The sequence below is a fragment of the Neodiprion fabricii genome, chromosome 2, assembly GCF_021155785.1.
Source record: "Neodiprion fabricii isolate iyNeoFabr1 chromosome 2, iyNeoFabr1.1, whole genome shotgun sequence".
Taxonomy (NCBI): Eukaryota; Metazoa; Arthropoda; class Insecta; order Hymenoptera; family Diprionidae; genus Neodiprion; species Neodiprion fabricii.
Window position 1 is genome coordinate 20,584,019 of NC_060240.1, and position 9,658 is coordinate 20,593,676.

The window sequence follows — 9,658 nt, forward strand, 5'->3', positions numbered from 1 at the left end:
GTGAATTTTTCTTGGTCGAGATAACACAGTTATGAGCTGTAATAAAGTCTATTTCCAAAATACCTTCATCCTCTTTATCTACTATAAAAACCTTATTTGGAGAGTCGATACACCCAAAAAGGTTAATTTGGACAGTAACCTGTCTTAAAACCGGGGTCGTCTCTGCAGTGGCTGTTCGCAGGGATGAAGAGGGAACAATCTGGTCTTCAGATTCGAAGAGGCCCGATCGAACTACGGCTACTTCTGCGCCGGTGTCTATTACCCAAAGACAATCGACGCCATTTACAGTACCGCGCGCGCAAATGCCAGACTGTCGTAGACTTCTAATCAAGAACTGTACTCTAATAGGGCTTTCACTATTAACAATCTGCGATGATTTTGCGCCCCGACAAATCATCCGAAATCAGTTTTTTGGACGAGTTTCTGTTGAAGAGCTCGACTGAGGATTTGCTTCCCTAATTTCTACATCTTTCTTACGACAATTATAAGAGTTCAGATTCGAACTTTGCATCGGCTCCCCATTAATTTTCTTAATCAGAAAACAATGGTTGACGTCATGTCCAATTTTTTTACAAAATATACAAGTTAACCCCTTTTGCGTTGTCATGACCGCGTTTCTAATTTCACGTTTGTTTTTGTGGTCTTGAAAAGAACCACGATTTCTTTGTTTAAAATTATTATAACTATTTTTATTTCTGTAATTTTGAGGCTTTGTCTTTTTCGAGTGCTCTAAACTTCGTCTTTCTGAGGTATTTTTGGACACCTCAATCAGACGAAGCTTGAGCGGAGTAACGACTCTGGAACCTCGAGGAGTAACGGCCGGTTCTTCAGAGCCACTCATTTGATGGACGGATCAAAGAGCCACCACAGTCGTCCGGAGCAGGTCATGAAGACTGGTTTCCGAACGCTCTCGAGCCTCTCCTTTTCGTCTCCGCTGTTTTTGTTGCTCTTGAAGCAACTGGACAAGTTGTTGTTGTTGTCGAACAGCGGCTTCTTGTTGTTGACTAGCCGCATCCAGAAGCTGTCGTTGATGTTCGTCGGCGGCTTCTTGTTGCTGGCTCAAAATCTTTAGTAGATCGATCTGTGAGACTGAGACCATCGCAGGGACAGGTAAAGAGTCCACTGAAGGTGCACAAATTGTCTCGGGAACCCGCGGATTTTCCGTGATGGAATGTTTTTCTCCGCCACTTTCCCGACGACGAGAACGTGTCATAGACTGTTGCTTATAGTTTATTTCACGCACTGAATTGACCCAATCGAAAAGAAACTCAAAATCCTACTTCTGACACCAGTGTAACGTTCTTAGACGTTACGGAAATAAATACAGATTTGTGAGTTTGATTGTCAAGCCAAAATCAAAGGCGTAAATAAATGTCGTGAAAAAGCTTCAATTGCAAGATATGTGTTCATCCTTTTAAGTCTGAAACAAGACTGTTTTTACAATAATGTTGGTTGACGCAGCAACCTTATTCTTTTGAAAGACATAAGAGGTTTATAAACGTCTATTACCTATGATGACTACTAGATCATTAAAAAAAGGGCAAAACGGGTGATTTCACCCTTTGTAACAATACATTGCATGAAGTTAATTTGATTGTAAACTAATTGATTTCAGAATAAAAATACTCCACACATTTAATAAAATTGAATTCAATTTGTACAAACAGTTAACATTAGAATACATATTTTACTCATAACTTATCATTGGTTCTCATTTTATTTTTAGACCCCTCACTTACTCATAAAAACACTGATATGTACGTAATTGTACTAAGCGTCAGTCCTATAGTTACGATAATACTTATGAAAATTTGTTTACCTAAAAATATTCAACACATTATAAATACAGCTAGTGAATAGAACTAAGGTTGCTCTTTTAAACATTGAAGACCAAAGGTTGTCCCTTTCACGCGCAAGTTTGAATTCAGCCAATTTCGCTTCTGCTGTGGCTTTCCTGATTTCAAATTCTTGGATTCGTAAAAGGTGTTGAACTTTCAGCAGATGAATATCGTTTTCGTTACCTTCCATCAATCTTGATATTCTTTGCTCATGGTATTTCTTCATCTCAAAAAGCTCTCTGTCCTCAGCTGAGAGAGCGTCTAGTCTCTGACAATGATGATTCGCTCGATGATTCTGACCGAGTTCGCTTTGCCGCCACACGCATTTTTTTGCAAGTCTGCACCGGTATTCCTTTTAACATATCAATACAACTTATTCATCAATAACCAGCATAGAGGTTAACATAATGATATATGTTAAAATATGTGAGATATTCACCTGATGATCAGCTTGGAGTAGGCTCTGTCGGTGATCTATCAATTGACGCATCTAATAAGTATTCGACATCTTGAAATTCAAAAAGTGAATTATCGTCATTCTCCGGAACGCTACCTGGAATATGGAAAAGATTATTGAAATATAGTTTTTTCCAAAAAGCAATTTTGTATTAATATGATAGATAATTTGGTAATATAATAAAAGTTGTAATCACCCATGGCTATTGCTTGCTCCTCCGGAATAATATTGGAACTGAACTCGGTCGGGGCAAGAGTCATTAAATGCGGCACAATTGCTGCAATGTCAGGATCTACCTGTGCACCTAGAATCTCCGGACCACCTCTAGTAGCCGAAGCCCATTTTTGGCACTCGTTACCCCAATCAATCGTTAATGCGAGCTCCTTACCTATATTTAAATCACTCCTTTTTCCGCATCTATTCGCCAGTGAATCTCCCCGTCTCGATCAATAAGTTTTCTGTGCTCAGACTTTTTCTCACACTATCATTTATCTAATCATTGCTGATTCTGTACTTGCTCCACTATTGATATGGTAAATATTGAATGTCTGATACTGTGGAATTATGTAATTCATTTCGTCGTTTCATTATCTTTCTCTTAGTATTTTGATGTTGATTTAGGTCAAGTGCTTATTACATGTAATGTTTAATCATCGTTACCAAACTGCAAATATATGTATTTATGTAACTTTATTTAAATTTGCCCCATAGTAATACTAGGGCATTAATAAATCATAATCAATAGCCATACGTGCTTGCTTTTCCTGGGTCAAAGCATCCCGCTGACTCTGTTTCATGTTAGAACACAGCTTTTTGAGTTGTGGCACTCTTCTCTAAAAAAAAAATGAACAGAAAATATAAGAAAATTCTGTAGACTTTAATAAAGCGTCGAGAAATTTATCATCATATTTGAGTGATCAAACGTACAAAAAATATGGCCAATAAATGAACTAAATAACTTACCATCTCAGTGATTAGCAGTACACGATTGAATTTATCAGCATTTTCATTCCATGCTGAATCTTTGTTACATAGAGATGCTCCGTTACTCTTTTTTTGCTCAAGTATTTCTTTATATTTTCTCAAAATATCTAGAAATATTTTTTTATCAACCGCAGTCTAATGCTTGCCGCTTTTGCCTTTCGGAGCCATGGAATATTATGAACCTCAAACTCCACACACTGTAAACTTCAAGTTTTTGAAATAAAATTAAAAATGGATACGGATACGTTAAACATCGGTAATACTGTTGAAGACGTTGTTGTGTTTATAAACTATGAAAATTCTCGAGAGCTGCATGCCTATACGAATATCTTGCACAGGCTGAGAAATAAAATCCAAGCATCTTATTGGGGTATACATCAGAATTATTCTGAACATAAGCGAACTTCGGCTAAGACCGTCTCAAGCTCAGTCTTCGCTGAGACGGCCTTAAATGAAATGAGGTAGCGCTTGAGACCAAATTCTTGGCGAAGACCGTCTTGTCTTCCGACTATGAATACATAGCATCTGAAGACAATCTTGAACGAACAAGACGATCTTCGCGAAGACAGTCTCAAGCGTCGCCTTCAGACCTGACTATGATAGTCTAGTCCACAAGTTCAAAATGGTCTAAAATAGAGATACTGCTAGTAGTATAGATACGACAAAGCTAGACCTAAAAAAATGGCGGCGTACCGGCTCCCTCCTACCACCCTCCCGGGCAGCCGGTATGTTACCCCCACTATAGCAAGCCTTTCCCAATGACGTCACCAGTATAATCGCCATTTTGATTTTTGCTCAGCCGGATGAGCAGCCATTTCGATTTTTATCGTTGGACAGGTTGACAATGTGATTTTCGCTATGACGCCACCAGTATAATCGACCGATTTTGCCGTCTGACGAGCAGACATTCTAATAGCAGCCATTTTGATTTTTTCTTAGCCAGATGAGCGGCCATTTTGATTCTTGCTCAACCGGATGAGTAGCCATTTTGATTTTTGCTTAGTCGAATGAGCAGCCATTTTGATTTTTTATTGTCAAACAGTTTGATATTGTGATTTATTTCTTGGCCGGATAAGTGGACATTTTAATTTTTTCACCGTCACCTGTAAACTTTCACGCTGATAGTTTGCCCCCAGGGCGAAGAATAATGTTTTACACATACTTCGAATACATTCTTTTGTGCTAATTGACCGGATGGCGACACCGCAGTTCGATAAGCTGGGGATGTTGATAATGATTCGTATACTTTCACTCTCAAGAATTTATTAGGGGGGAGAGTGTGGTTGGTTGGTATATAAATCGCGAGCTCATTCAACACGTTATATTGTTCTCAAAGTTTTCCTATTGTGAACTTCAGTATCCATAGTACGTCAAATTTATAAAATCTACATCGAACGTGATGGATCTAAATAAAATCAACCTCGTCTGTCACCTGGAAACGCTAGCCACCAAGAGAATGTCAGATCTGGAGGTTGGGGAGGAGTATATCGTGACGGGGGTAAGACGTGTAAATACTAAGTGCGGCACGAGTATTCTTCTCGCGCTGAATGAGCAATTCGTAATATTTTTACCCCCCCCGAATCGAAAGTCTCATGAAAAATGATGCGGTGCAATGCAACGGAATGCAGAAGACGATAATCGAGAGCATTCTACGAATGAAATATCAAGGGGGCGAATACAACAAATTTGAATTTTTGTGTGACAGATGAGAAATTTGAGCGTAACAAAAAGCACTGTTCCAACTTGCAATATGGAGATGATCATGGACATTCAAAGTTTCGTTGGCCGCAATGATAGATTTGTACCCAAGGAACTTTGCATCATAAACATGAACTCCTCGGGTTTGAGCCGCATTCTCTTTAAACCGCCGTACGCTTTGGCGGATCTACCAGCTGAACACAAAGCTACTAACGCTTGGCTAACACGGAATTTTCACGAAATATCCTGAAATGCGGGAAGCGAACCTTATGCTGAGAAATAGAAAATTGTAACAAAGGCTGTTGAATATGCATGCTATGTATATGTCAAAGGTGAGGAGAAAAAACGGTGGCTGACGAAGATCCTTGATGGGGCAAAACCAGTAATAAACATGAAAGATTAACATATTTCACCACCATCACTGGAAAAATTGAAACATATGGAAGAGGCGGGTTGGTGCTGTGATTATCATAGAAACGCTTCAACGGGATACAACTGCGCCTTCGAAAGTGTTCAGCGTTCGAAGAAGTGGTATGCTAAGGAGTGCACGAGGTCTCTCGCGGAATCGTTCTCTCTTTTCGACAAAACAGAAAAAATGTGAATATCATGCGTACAGAATAATATCAATAGAATTTATTGTAGTTATATATATACACATTTCGAATTACAGTTACACCTAATTTCAAGTAATATAATTTATTCAAATGAATGTAAAATGAATATATATCTATATATGTATATATATATATATATATATATATATATATATATGTAAGTAATATAATGATGTATAATATATAAGTAATATAATTTATTCAAATGAATGTAAAATGAATATATATATATATACAGGGTGACCACGATAAGGTGGCCACCCCCCTCCAAAATCTAGCCGTGTGATAATTTGAGAAATTTTTTGCATGAATTTCAAAGGATTTGCGAAGATCTCTCCGATAGTGAAGTCGAAATTTTTTTAGAAACAACCGTTTTTGTGCGCGAAAAAAAATTTTCGATTTCGAGACCAAAAGTAGGGTTTAATTTTTTTTTCTGAAAATACGCAAAATCCTGAGCGCGGATATCATAAATTTTCCGGGATCCGTCAAACCAATCACCCAGAAATAAATCTCAAATTTCGAACTTTTTGTCGAAAATTCGGTACTAACTGGCGGAACAGGTGGAATTGAAATATCTGGCAAAATCGACCAGCGCCAACTTCACCCGAGTCCAGGTAGCGGTATACGGTATGTCATTGACGATTCTGCGCGATGAGTTTCGTTGGACTGACTATCTCTGTTTGCAGCTAGGCGAGCAGCAAGATAAGTAGTTTGAAAATATCTGCATTGAGAGAAGCGTAACAAAAACGTCCGCATTTAAAATTATCAATGATAATTACACGAAAGCAGCATAACGGGAGGTTAACAAGCATTTTGTTATCATCGGTTGCCAGTGACAACCGTTGTAGCACGGAGGTTAGCGAACGCTCGCGCGTGGCCGATCCGGCCGATCAAGATCCCGCTATTACCGTTTGCCGACGCGGCGACGTCGAGATGATGTAGCGCAAAAATTGAAATTCTTTCGAAAATGATCATCGAATCATCCCGATTCCGTCAAAGTGCAGCATTATTGACAAAGGCTTATCACTCTCATTTTACACAAAAATGATTTCAAGAAACGAACAGAATCCACCCGAATTTTGACAGTGTATTGCTTGTTCGTCGCAAAATTCTAGGTCAGTTTATTTATATTCTGGAGAACGATGCGCAGAAATTGGTTAATTCTGACACCGTGTATTTACTTTCGTACGTCGAATATTTCCGCGGCAACAAAGCACATGGGTGGCCGACTTTTCTGTGATTCTAGTAGTAACAATGAGCGCAATATTGCCACGACCCAGCGTTATTTTCACGCAATGATCAAACCGGGGTCAGTAAACCACGGTTCGAAATTATTTTCGATGAAAATATGCCGTTACATTCTGGAATTTCGTTAATTGTCCGACAAATTGATACGTAATGCGTAAGAACGAAATGACTCGCATTTGTTTAGAACGAAACCCTTGCATTGCTCTTTACTTCAATACGAAAATCGTACTATTCTTATCCAGATGACATAAGTATGTACGAAGCACGACAGGCTGAGGTATCGTTAAAGTACGGCGAAAGTATGGCCGATGTTATGACAGAAGTAGAAGCATGAAGGAGTAATCGTCAGGTTATGATTCATCTACCTTTTACCTGTGATTTTTCCATTTCGTGGGCGACAAAGACAGTATTTTTTCGTGAATGCGATCGCTACACTTCACTTTCCATTTCAATTCAATGACAGTTCGTCAATGACAATAATTAGCAAACTAATATTGAGTTTGTAAACCGATGCGGAGATTTGATACTTAATTCTATACAATTCCTTACAGATGTGATAATACAAATGTTTGATTGGTTTTTACATGTGCAATGAAATATTTTGTTTCATTCAAAATATGTACAATGCGTAAATTCGGGAATCCGTTATTTTTTTGGGATCGCGCATAGTATTGCACAACAGAATTATGCACCTTCGATACTCCTCTTATGTTAATCCGTCCTCCTCGCTGAAAATTTTTTCAACGAATGCTGAAATTTACAGGGACGCGGGCATAATATTTGCAATGTTGCCCGCTACATTTCATACATTGAATAATGCGTAATTACTTTTCACTGCGTAATAAATATTCTCCGGCATTGCTTCGTGTTTGCCTTTCCCGGTTGGACTCATCTCTGTCAAACTATCGTTTTCTAAGATAATTTTGAAGAGTGCTCGGTTCGTTTCTTTCCGACTCTTGTACATAATCTCTGTGACGGCGGCCATTTGCACATTGTCAACCCACACGTCGTACCCTATGCTTAACCGTACTTGATGACAATTTAAAAATGATAATTATCTTATCAAAATTAGTGACCATTTAGTGTAAAAGTATTACCAACAGATCGTTTTCCGCTACTCGGTGCTGTTACTTTCAGGACAATTTGAAAAGTGTTCCATGAATTCGTTTGATTACCGCATTTATTCGTTTCTTTGTTTTAATTGCGACTGTAGTCGCAGTTTCATAATGTAGCTACACAACATTTTGTTGAAGACATTGAATTGATGCATTATTTACTGAAAATTTAATGCATTATGAAACGGACGCAGCATTATTGTAAATGGTGTATTTTTTCACAGATCACGAGTGCACCACCTCGACATACAAGTTTAAATTTCTGAATCGACGTGATCTGAGATACTGTATTCGTGCGTGTACATATAATTATTTTTAATTATTCAATTTATTTATTTATTCATTTATTCATTCATTCATTCATTGATTTAATTATTCATCGATTCATTCATTCATTCATTGATTTAATTATTCATTGATTCATTCATTTATTTATTCATTGATTCATTCTTGATTCATTCATTTACTTATTTATTTATTTTATTTTTTTTTTTTTTCTTTGCGTATGGCCAAATCGGTGGGGAAATCCTTTATGGACCACCCTAGGTAGGGTACCGTCACTCCCAGGAGTGTGGGACTCGCCTTACAGAATACCCACTAAAACCACCACCAAAAACCGTTCCTTGCTGTCGTCCACACCCCACGGAACTGTCGTCGTACCTGTTTTTGAGAATCAAATATCACGATTAGAACAATACGAGGCAAATATTTTGATGAAATTAAATCTAACAAACGGATGTGAACTAGACTTTTCACCATTTTCGTGACACCATTCTCGCGTTACAGAAACGCTGAAACTCGGGTTTATTTGCAATAAGATTCATTAGAGTTCAGTAGTATTCAATACGAGCCTGTAGTAAAAAGAAACTTGTTTTGTATTTCATTTCTGGTCTCGTTCTGTGTTATCGTCCGCCAAAAGCCATTCCTAGCTGTCGTCCACACCACACGGAATTGTCGTCGCATCTGTTTTTGAGAATCAAATATGAGGATTAGAAAAATACGAGGCACATATTTTGAAAGAATTTGATTCGACATTTTTGAAACTACAGATGCAGTTTAACGTGCATCAAAAAAAAGCGAATGTACACTCGACTTTTTACGATTTTCGTGACACTATTCTCGCATTACAGAAACGCTGAAGCTCAAATTTCTTCGCAATAAGAATCAATCATTAGAGTTTTGTAGTGTTTAATACGAGCGTTTAAGGGGGTATTCTAGTGTAGAAATTTGAAAAAATCGATTTTTTTTTTTTATATTTTCAAAGCTTAACCTTTCAAGAATGTGTCCTTAAAAGGACAAGTCAAAATTTCAATTAGTTCAGAGATATAGCTATTTTAGTGACACGTCTTCAATACTGGCTCGGCTGGAATGAATTTTACTCAAAACTTTAAACGCGTTTTTCTCAAAACTACATTTTTCAAAACGGTTGACATGATTTCTCAAGTTCTATTAAACCGATTCACTTGAAATTTGGTGAGAATCTTCTCAATATGTGTCTCTATCGCACGAACTATTATTATAACGAAATAAGAATTTTTACTATTTTTAAAAAATTCAGAAACGTCCAAAAAAGTCAAAAAAAACGTATTATTTTTTCGGTCAGCCGTAATTTGGCAAAAAAAAATTTTTTTTCAACTTTTTTTTAGTTAGTACGATAGCTGCATTTATGTAGATTAATAACCTTTTGTGTTTTTTTTTTCTGAT

The 9,658-nt window shown here is 37.5% G+C and overlaps 1 long non-coding RNA gene across 1 annotated transcript; it reads right to left on the reverse strand.

Annotated features, from left to right (window-relative positions):
• Window positions 1–1,882: 1,882 nt before the first annotated feature.
• Window positions 1,883–2,597, reverse strand: LOC124175804. Its single transcript, XR_006869241.1, has 3 exons — window positions 2,492–2,597; window positions 2,278–2,391; window positions 1,883–2,190 (listed from the first exon to the last, which is right to left on the reverse strand). It is a non-coding gene; the product is annotated as an uncharacterized LOC124175804 (long non-coding RNA).
• Between the last annotated feature and the right edge of the window lie 7,061 nt (window positions 2,598–9,658).